The sequence below is a fragment of the Podarcis muralis genome, chromosome 12 (assembly GCF_964188315.1).
Source record: "Podarcis muralis chromosome 12, rPodMur119.hap1.1, whole genome shotgun sequence".
NCBI lineage: Eukaryota > Metazoa > Chordata > Lepidosauria > Squamata > Lacertidae > Podarcis > Podarcis muralis.
In genome coordinates this window covers 38,654,158-38,662,620 of record NC_135666.1, presented here as the reverse complement: position 1 = coordinate 38,662,620, position 8,463 = coordinate 38,654,158, and the positions used below count along the sequence as shown (strand labels likewise).

At 44.2% G+C, this 8,463-nt stretch overlaps 1 protein-coding gene across 2 annotated transcripts in view; it reads right to left on the bottom strand.

Moving 5' to 3' along the window:
• The window catches only part of WIPF3 (WAS/WASL interacting protein family member 3), a 31,588-nt gene that overhangs the window by 22,666 nt on the left and 459 nt on the right, over positions 1 to 8,463 (bottom strand). The window contains exon 1 of one of the 2 annotated variants that reach the window (XM_028750651.2): positions 8,250 to 8,375. The exons of the other annotated variant lie outside the window; for it this stretch is intronic. The gene's annotated coding sequence lies outside the window, so the exon portion shown is untranslated. Of the gene's footprint in view, positions 1 to 8,249; positions 8,376 to 8,463 lie in introns of those variants that run through there. 2 annotated transcript variants of the gene reach the window in all.

Sequence of the window (8,463 nt, the reverse complement as noted above, 5' to 3'; positions counted from 1 at the left end):
TTTCTCTTCTAAGATGGCAGCTGGCATGATTTTCATTTCCTCCTTCTCTTCTTCATCAGAGTTACAGTGGTACCTCGGGTTACATACGCTTCAGCTTACATACGCTTCAGGTCACAGACTCCGCTAACCCAGAAATATTACCTTGGGTTAAGGACTTTGCTTCAGGATGAGAACACTAATCATGCTCCGGCGGCGCGGCGGCAGTGGGAGGCCCCATTAGCTAAAGTGGTGCTTCAGGTTAAGAACAGTTTCAGATTAAGAACGGACCTCCGGAATGAATTAAGTACTTAACCCGAGGTACCACTGTATTTCTTTAAGCATAGGCACATTTATCCGCATGTCTATCCAAGATAGCTTTCTCTGAGATGCTGGCAGAGTTGGAGGCCAGCTATGTAGCTGAAGCTATGCACAGGTGAGTGTTTGGGTGAAAGTGAAACCTGACTTTTGACATTTAGTATCAAAAAGGCTCAGCAGTAGCAGCTTTTAAACTGACCCCTGGGGAAACACTAGCAAGGAATATCCAGATTGGGATCATTTCAGTGGTGCTTTGTTTCCAAACATCTAATCATTGTGGTCTTTTATCATGTCTCTAAAGGTAGGTCTTTATCTCCAGGTGAGCATCTCAGACATGCTGTGCTCAAATAGTGCGTTTGTCAAACTATCACCATATCACTACCATCACAGAAAAGTGACCCAGTTTTATGTTTTTATATTTTTACCTTTGATTTTTTATTTATTATGTATATTGCTTTGAGAAGATTTTCTCCTTCTTGATTTAGCAGCATAGAAATTTATGCAGATATAAAGAAAAGCAAATTACCCAACCCAGAATAGTGAGTTGAGTTTTGTGGAGTGATGCCCGACATCTTGTGTTAGGTGGGAGGAAGTGAGGAAATTTAAGTGTTTGCTTTTATTTTGGACGTTAAACTAGTCTGTTATGCTGGTCATTATGTAAGTAGATTCATCACACTTCTACTTAAGTTGGATTGTGCAGCTTTTAATTCCTCCTGGTCTATGCTACATTCACCGAAAGCAGTTGCTTTCACTTTCTCCCCTATAAATCCAGATTTTCCTCTACCTACAATGGTACCTTGGGTTAAGAACTTACGGTAATTCATTCTGGAGGTCCGTTATTAACCTGAAAGAGTTCTTAACCTGAGGTACCGCTAATGGGGCCTCCTGCTACCGGCACGCTGCCGCCGCGCAATTTCTGTTCTCATCCTGAAGCAAAGTTCTTAACCCGAGGTACTATTTCTGGGTTAGCAGAGTCTGTAACCTGCAGTATCTGTAACCCGAGGTACCACTGTACAGTGGATGCTCGGGTTGTGAAAGTGATCTGTGCTGAAAGCACGTTCGCAACCTGCAGCGTCCGCAACCCACAGCACCGCATCTGTGCACGTGTGGTTTGAGATTCAGCGCTTCTTTGCATGCGCAAGCGCCAGAACCCAGAAATAACCCGTTCCGGTAGTTCCGGGTTCGGTGTGGGGCGCAACATGAAATCGTGCAACCCGAAGCATCTGTAACCTGAGGTATGCCTGTACAGTGGTACCTCGGGTTAAGTACTTAATTCGTTCCGGAGGTCCGTTCTTAACCTGAAACTGTTCTCAACCTGAAGCACCACTTTAGCTAATGGGGCCTCCTGCTGCTGCCGCCGTGCCACCAGAGCATGATTTCTGTTCTCATCCTGAAGCAAAGTTCTTAACCCGAGATACTATTTCTGGGTTAGCAGAGTCTGTAACCTGAAGCGTATGTAACCCGAGGTACCACTGTAGTTGGTTTTAAAACCACTGCACGCTTATGCCTTTCTCATTTTTTCCCCACTGTAGACAGTTAATCCATGAGGATTGGGGTTGGGCATTGCTGGAAAGAATGAATAATGGAAAACCCGGGAGCAGAACAAGAAACACCACATTCTGAAAACCATATACCAGAGCACAAGGAGCTCAGGTGTGGACCTCAAGGTGACAAACCGAATACAGAAACTCTGGGCTTTGCAGGCAAGTGCAGATGGACTCTCAAGATCTGCACCAATCTCCTGTTGAAGGTGCCCAATTCATGTGACCCGACAATGGTACCTCCAACAGAAACACTTTTGCCCATGCACTTTCATACCAACCCAGGAGATACAGCGACTGCACTCTGGTGCCAAACAGTCTCCCTGAGCAAATTTAGCACAAAGGCATACATTAAAGCTGATCCTTGGCAGAGTCCCTAGATTACAGTAAAGCCTTGACCATCATCAATCATTTCCTACAAAGGATTAAGATAAACAGGCAAACAATATTTCCTCCCTTGCAAATATGCATAGGACTATGGTCTTAAATTCATTGCCTGAATCAACATGATGACAGATTAGGGGGGAAAAGAATGCAAGCAATAAAGGTATGTTCACTGAGGGTGAAATTCCACTTCTTGAAACTGAGTTAAATCAAACATAGTAATACAGTTAATGTTTTTTGGTTCTAAATTTTCTGTGATGTTATTTTTAAACAGAAACATAGATTTTACCCATTGTTGAAAAGCAAGATTGAAGGAGGGAAGAGAGAGACCCAAGAGCCATGGTATTGCAATAAGTTTGGGTTGGATTAACTGGGTTGTAATGTGAGCTAGGGCAAGGAGCCATCACAAATGATCTATCTGGGGTTGATAGGGCTGGTGGTTCAAAACACGTGGAGGGCAGCAGAGTGGGGAAAGATGTCTTAAAATACGAAATCCTGTGTCAAATGCATGTCAGATACCACTTCCTAGGCCCCGTCTGAAACCCTGGAAAGCTGCTGCCAGTCTGTGTAGGCAATACTAAACTAGACTAACCAATGATTTTATTCGGTGTAAGGCAGCTTCCTAGGCTCAGTTTTGCTGGCCACTGTTAAGGTGAGGGGCAAGCAAAATCAATGCAGCAGAAGGCTTTTCAGGCGGGCCCAACACTTAATGGGCACTGTAGGAAACAGGAAGTTGAGGGCAGACTAGCCTTCTCCAGGGCACCAGGTTGGGTAAGGCTGGGCTAGACGGACCTTTGTTCTCATCCATTGGGGGCTATAGTATATTATATTCCATCTTTCCTCCCGAAGGAGCCCAGGGCTGCAAACACACACATGGAATAAAAAAACTCTGAAAATGATTCTAATACAGAAGCAGGCTGGGAAAGATCTCTACTTCCCCAGTGCTGTCAAGGCCACCTATAGGTTTCCAAGTGGTTAGGAGACATCGGGCAGTGCAACTGGAATACCTGAAAAGAGGGGAAGAATCCACAGGCAACGTTATCTGGGGCCCCACATTGATCAGCTGACTGTGGGGACAGACCCCACAGAGCTTTGTGCAAACTCAAGACCAATCAGCCCCTTGCAGTTTTTTCCACTTGCTCAAAGCAACAACAACAGATGCTCATATACTTTTGCTGCTTATCTCTTTCTATAGGCTATTGAGCTGAACCTTCCTAAAATTTTATTTTCCGGTTTTTCAAACATTTACAGACACACTAATTATAAAAATACACATATATTTGACACCCCCCTTTTGTGGTTCCTTTTTAATTTTAATTTTCATACTGCATTTTCCACATTACTCCATCTTCAAGTTATCCTTTAGTTTCTCTTAGTAATATGTTTAACTGCTTGTTTTACGTTAACCTTGCTAATGAGCTTATTTGCATACAGGAGCTTTTCAAATATTCCACAAATTTCCCCCAATCTTTAATAATTTCTTATTATTATTACACCCGGTAACTTTGCCATTTTGGCATAATCCATTAATTTAAGTAGCCACTCTTCCTTGGTTGGTACTACAACTTCTTTCCATCTCTGGGCAAAAACCATTCTAGTTGCAGTTGTAGCATATATAAATATTTCTTTATTTTTGGTCTTTTGGTATCTCAGTACCTATGAGATGACCCTTCAGATTAGCCAAACTACAAGCACCACTGATTCTAATGGTTTCAGATTGTTGCGCTATAGAGTCAGCGTCAATCCATCAAAACTGTCCACTAGGAGGAATGTTGTCTGTATATACCTCTTTAGCAGATTGTGCTATCAAGGGGTGAGAGGGCATAGCCATCTTTTCTCCTAAGAACCCATCACATATGACAGTAAAGTTGTTTAGCTTCTGAACTCAGTTCATTTTTTTTTAATTGCAAGCCAGATATTTAAGTTGATGCACCCGTAGAAGCATAGGAAAACATTAGAATCCTTGTCTGTAACATTCCTTTTTACTATTTCAGCCAGAAAAGTATTGATTATAACTGCTAGGAAGGAAGATAATACAACAAAGAAAATCCCGTGTTGCAAACAGAACACTCTGAACAACAACGAGCAACATGTTGGCTGATAATATACTGCCAATATTTTTATAACACTATAAAGGTAAAGGGACCCCTGACCATTAGGTCCAGTCATGACCGACCCTGGGGTTGCGGTGCTCATCTCCCTTTATTGGCCAAGGGAGCCAGCGTACAGCTTCCGGGTCATGTGGCCAGCATGACTAAGCTGCTTCTGGCGAACTAGAGCAGCGCACGGAAACACCATTTACCTTCCCGCCAGAGCGGTACCTATTTATTTGCTGGCACTTTGACATGCTTTCGAACTGCTAGGTGGGGAGGAGCAGGGACAGAGCAACGGGAGCTCACCACGTCGCGGGGATTCAAACCGCCAACCTTCTGATTGGCAAGTCCTAGGCTCTGTGGTTTAACCCACACCGCCACCTGCGTCCCTTATAACACTATGCTATTTCAAAATTAATAAACAGAAGACATATAATATGTGCATGGAGTCACAAACTAATAAGCATCAAATTAATGTTCTATGAACAGGAATGGTAGGTGTAGTAAGTCACTGTTAAAGATCACTGAAATGGAGGCAGAATGCCTTTCCGAAGTCCATTTCCTACAAATGTGAGGTGATGGGTGCTCCAAACGTAGCAATAGGGTGCTCCAAGCACAGCAGCAGACAGAACAGTTCTTCCAGGACAATGAACTGTTTCAATGATAATTCTTCATCAGCAAATTGATTGTCCCCAAAGGTACATCAAATGGCCATGGATCAGCAATCACTTAAAAGTGTAGTGAGCTTAGGAGAGAAGATAAAGCAGATACTGCTATGACAAGAGAGATTTTCTTGGGGTCCATCTGGACATGTATAGTTTCATGGCAAGCCTCACAACATATCAAGGTACAGCTCAGGATACGGAGATCTTCCCCTCAACACAAGTTCATGAGCAGCCTGTTCTCTTCCCAGTTTGCAAGAGAAAAATTAAACTGCAGGACAGTGTGGTCCGATTAGAGTGCTGGGCTAGGACCTGGGAGACCAGATTTCAAATCAGCCATGAAACCCACAGGGTGACTAGGGGCCAGTCGCTGTCCCTCAACGTAAGCTACCTCAGAGGGTTGTTGTTGCGAGGATAAAATGGGGAGGGGCAGAACTATGTGCTCAGTATTAACCAGCTATGACAACAACAACAGAGAGCAAGCCACACATTTAAGGTAACATGTAGTTCAACCAAACAGATGGCACCTGCTGCAACATCTACCGTCTAAAAACAAAGCATGCATATTTCCTCCTTAAAAAACTACTTTTTAAAACCATATGCAAATGAATTCAGATGGGCAGAGCAATCCTAAGGGTGGGGAGTGGTGCAACAGAACCGCTGCCACATCCTAAGCCCAGCCACCTTGTGTCAGTTGAGGTGGAAAGGGGGTGGTTGATGTCCTGTCTTCAACTTCACCAGTTCCTGGCTGGTGTAGCTGAGGGGTTCAATGACTGGACCCCCTGAAGGACCCATGGAGCTCTGGATACAATGGACCCCAAACCACTGGTGCCCTACCCCTGAAACACCCCATTTGGGGACTATATGCTACCATTTGGTAGGAGAACTGCCAACCATAGTTTTCCATCTCTTTGGGCATAGTGCAGCGGTCGGCAAGGTTTGCCTCGCCTGGGCCAGTTCACTCCAGTGGAGATCCCTCTGTGGGCCGGATCGCACATGCACATGAGTGCGCGCAGCCGTGATTTCTGGCGTCTGCACAGACACAATTTTTGGCATCTGAGCATGCACAGACGCGATTTCCGGCACCGCAGAAGCGAGTGCCCATGCCGCGCTGCACCAGTTTAGTTCCACACGCGGAAACTTGCCAAGCTTGGCTCATGGGCCAGTTAAACGGCCCCTGTGGGCTGCTTGTGGCCCATGGGCCTTATGTTGCCTACCCCTGGCGTAGTGGGAGGGTGTCTCTGCTGCAGAGAAGCCACATACACCCCTTGCCTGGGGGGAGCAGTGTTCTCATGTCCCAGCAGAGAGGTACCCTAACCACCACCCCATGGCTAGCAGAGACACATCTACAGGGCATTCGTACCATCATCCTATAGCCATCAACATTTCGGGCCCTGAGGTAGGACCGCACTCTTAATTAAATCTGATTTGTTTAATTCATTAAGATTTATCCAGTTGGATGGCAGCCCTAATAACAACAGTAATACACTAGTGCATCATCCTTAATTAATGAAATGAATATTCCTGTTCAAGGACAGGCATAAAGCTCAATAAAATATGTATATGCAATTACATCTATTGAATCCGGCACGCTTCAATGGGAGAGAGAAACTAGTACCAAATCATTACAAACATCCAAGTCATTCAAATGCCAGCAGAACGTCACAGCCCTAGAACTAATTTACTTTTCTTCTTTTCGGTGACTAGGGCTATCAAGCTTATTAGAACAAGTTTTGCACAGTGCCTAGAAAATGGAGGTCAGAGACTGATTGGGGTGGTGTTGGAATGCGGATAAAAGTAAAATGGAGAATTTGATAAGATATTTTACAACGCTAAATACTTCGCGTACACACTGTTTCGGTTAGATATAACTTTATAGGCAGCTTGTCTTATATAAGCATGTACACTTTTCTGAGCAGCTCTCAGTGCAATCTGGTACATGTCTACCCAGCAGCAAGTTCTTCTGAGTCCAATGGGGTTTACTCCCAGGTAAGTGGGGATGGGATTGCAGCATATCTCCAAGTTTCTGAAGATGGGCACCTCGCTATTTAATGTGCTTCTTGCAGAAAACATCAGCGTACCTGAAACAAATCCAGTTGCTGCAGACGAGCATCCTTTTGCCAAACACCTGATCCCCCCCCCAACCTTTTTTAAAATAACTCCCTCCAGGCTATTGAGAAGTATGAGGTTTGCTTCCCTTCCTCTTCCAGATGCGAAATTTGCAATTCTGTGTATTAGATTGCCTGCTGGCCTGACTGCCCCTCACCTTCCCCCAGGGAAAACTCACCACAAAGTGACTGTTGTCCACAGCATTTCAATCAGAGATGTTCTGTCCACTATTTAAGCCTTAGTTTTTAAAGCATTAGGCTGCAGCTGCAGCCAACCTGACCCTAGTCTGAAACAGGTGCTCTTACTTACAACAGACGATACACCTTCTTTCCATCTATTCGTTTGGCTCTGCAATTATTATGCATCCCTCCCATTCAGGATCTAGTATTTATAGTCCCCTATTTTCAATATAGGGTCACCTTTCTTACAAGTAAGATAATAACTTCACAAAGGGGGAAAAACAACTCTAGGACTTGATTGATTGGAATATATAGAAGAATATGGAGCAAAAAACTATTATATACAAAGCTCTGAAAGTCATTATCAAGCAATATATATGCAGTATAGAGAAATAATGAAAATAAAAAAAGTCCAATGGAACTTATTTTCAAGAAAGCACACTGAGCAGAAGCAGGAAAGAGAGACAAAGAATGTGCTACATAATTACAGCTACTATAAACAGGTAATCATTAAACTTGCCGGCTCAAAGGAAGCATGTTTCCATATACAGATCCACCTCCAGAAGCAAACCTCCCCAAAACCTCCAGGAAAATCCTCCAGTCTCCCAAGGGCTTGGCAATTTCACCTGCAAATTCCATTTCCGAGTATTTTATAAGCAAAAGCAAACATGGCTCCTGTTTGGCAGCCTTTCATAAATAATACAATGATCTATTTCAAGCCCTTGTAATGGACCCACTTTGACAACTGACCAAGCCTATACTTTTTCCAGGGCTGTAAGGCCAGGACAGCTTGAGACTTTATCTTTAAGAAATAAACAGCCCCAACCCAGAGAGCTAGACGCAAAAGTCATACATTCAGAAGCAATTCTTCTGAATCTTCCCACGTTTTCCGCACCAGGTTCTGAAGGGGTCCAATAACTACCTAATGCTGAAAACCAAGTGGGCACTTTAGTAACACTGGCAAAACAACCCCTTTTGGGGAGATACCTGGTTGCTGCGGAACGGGGGAACTTTTCAACAGAGGTGAGCTGAAGAAGAGAGATCTGGATTTGCAAAGGATCTCTGGTCCCCAATGGTCTGACCACCAACAGCAGCAGCATGCCTCCTACTCGCCCGCCTACCGCCTAAAAATTATACTGCTGAAATCAACAAGGCGTCGAGGAACCAGGAGTGGAGTTTTTTCATGTGTGTGCGCGGAAGG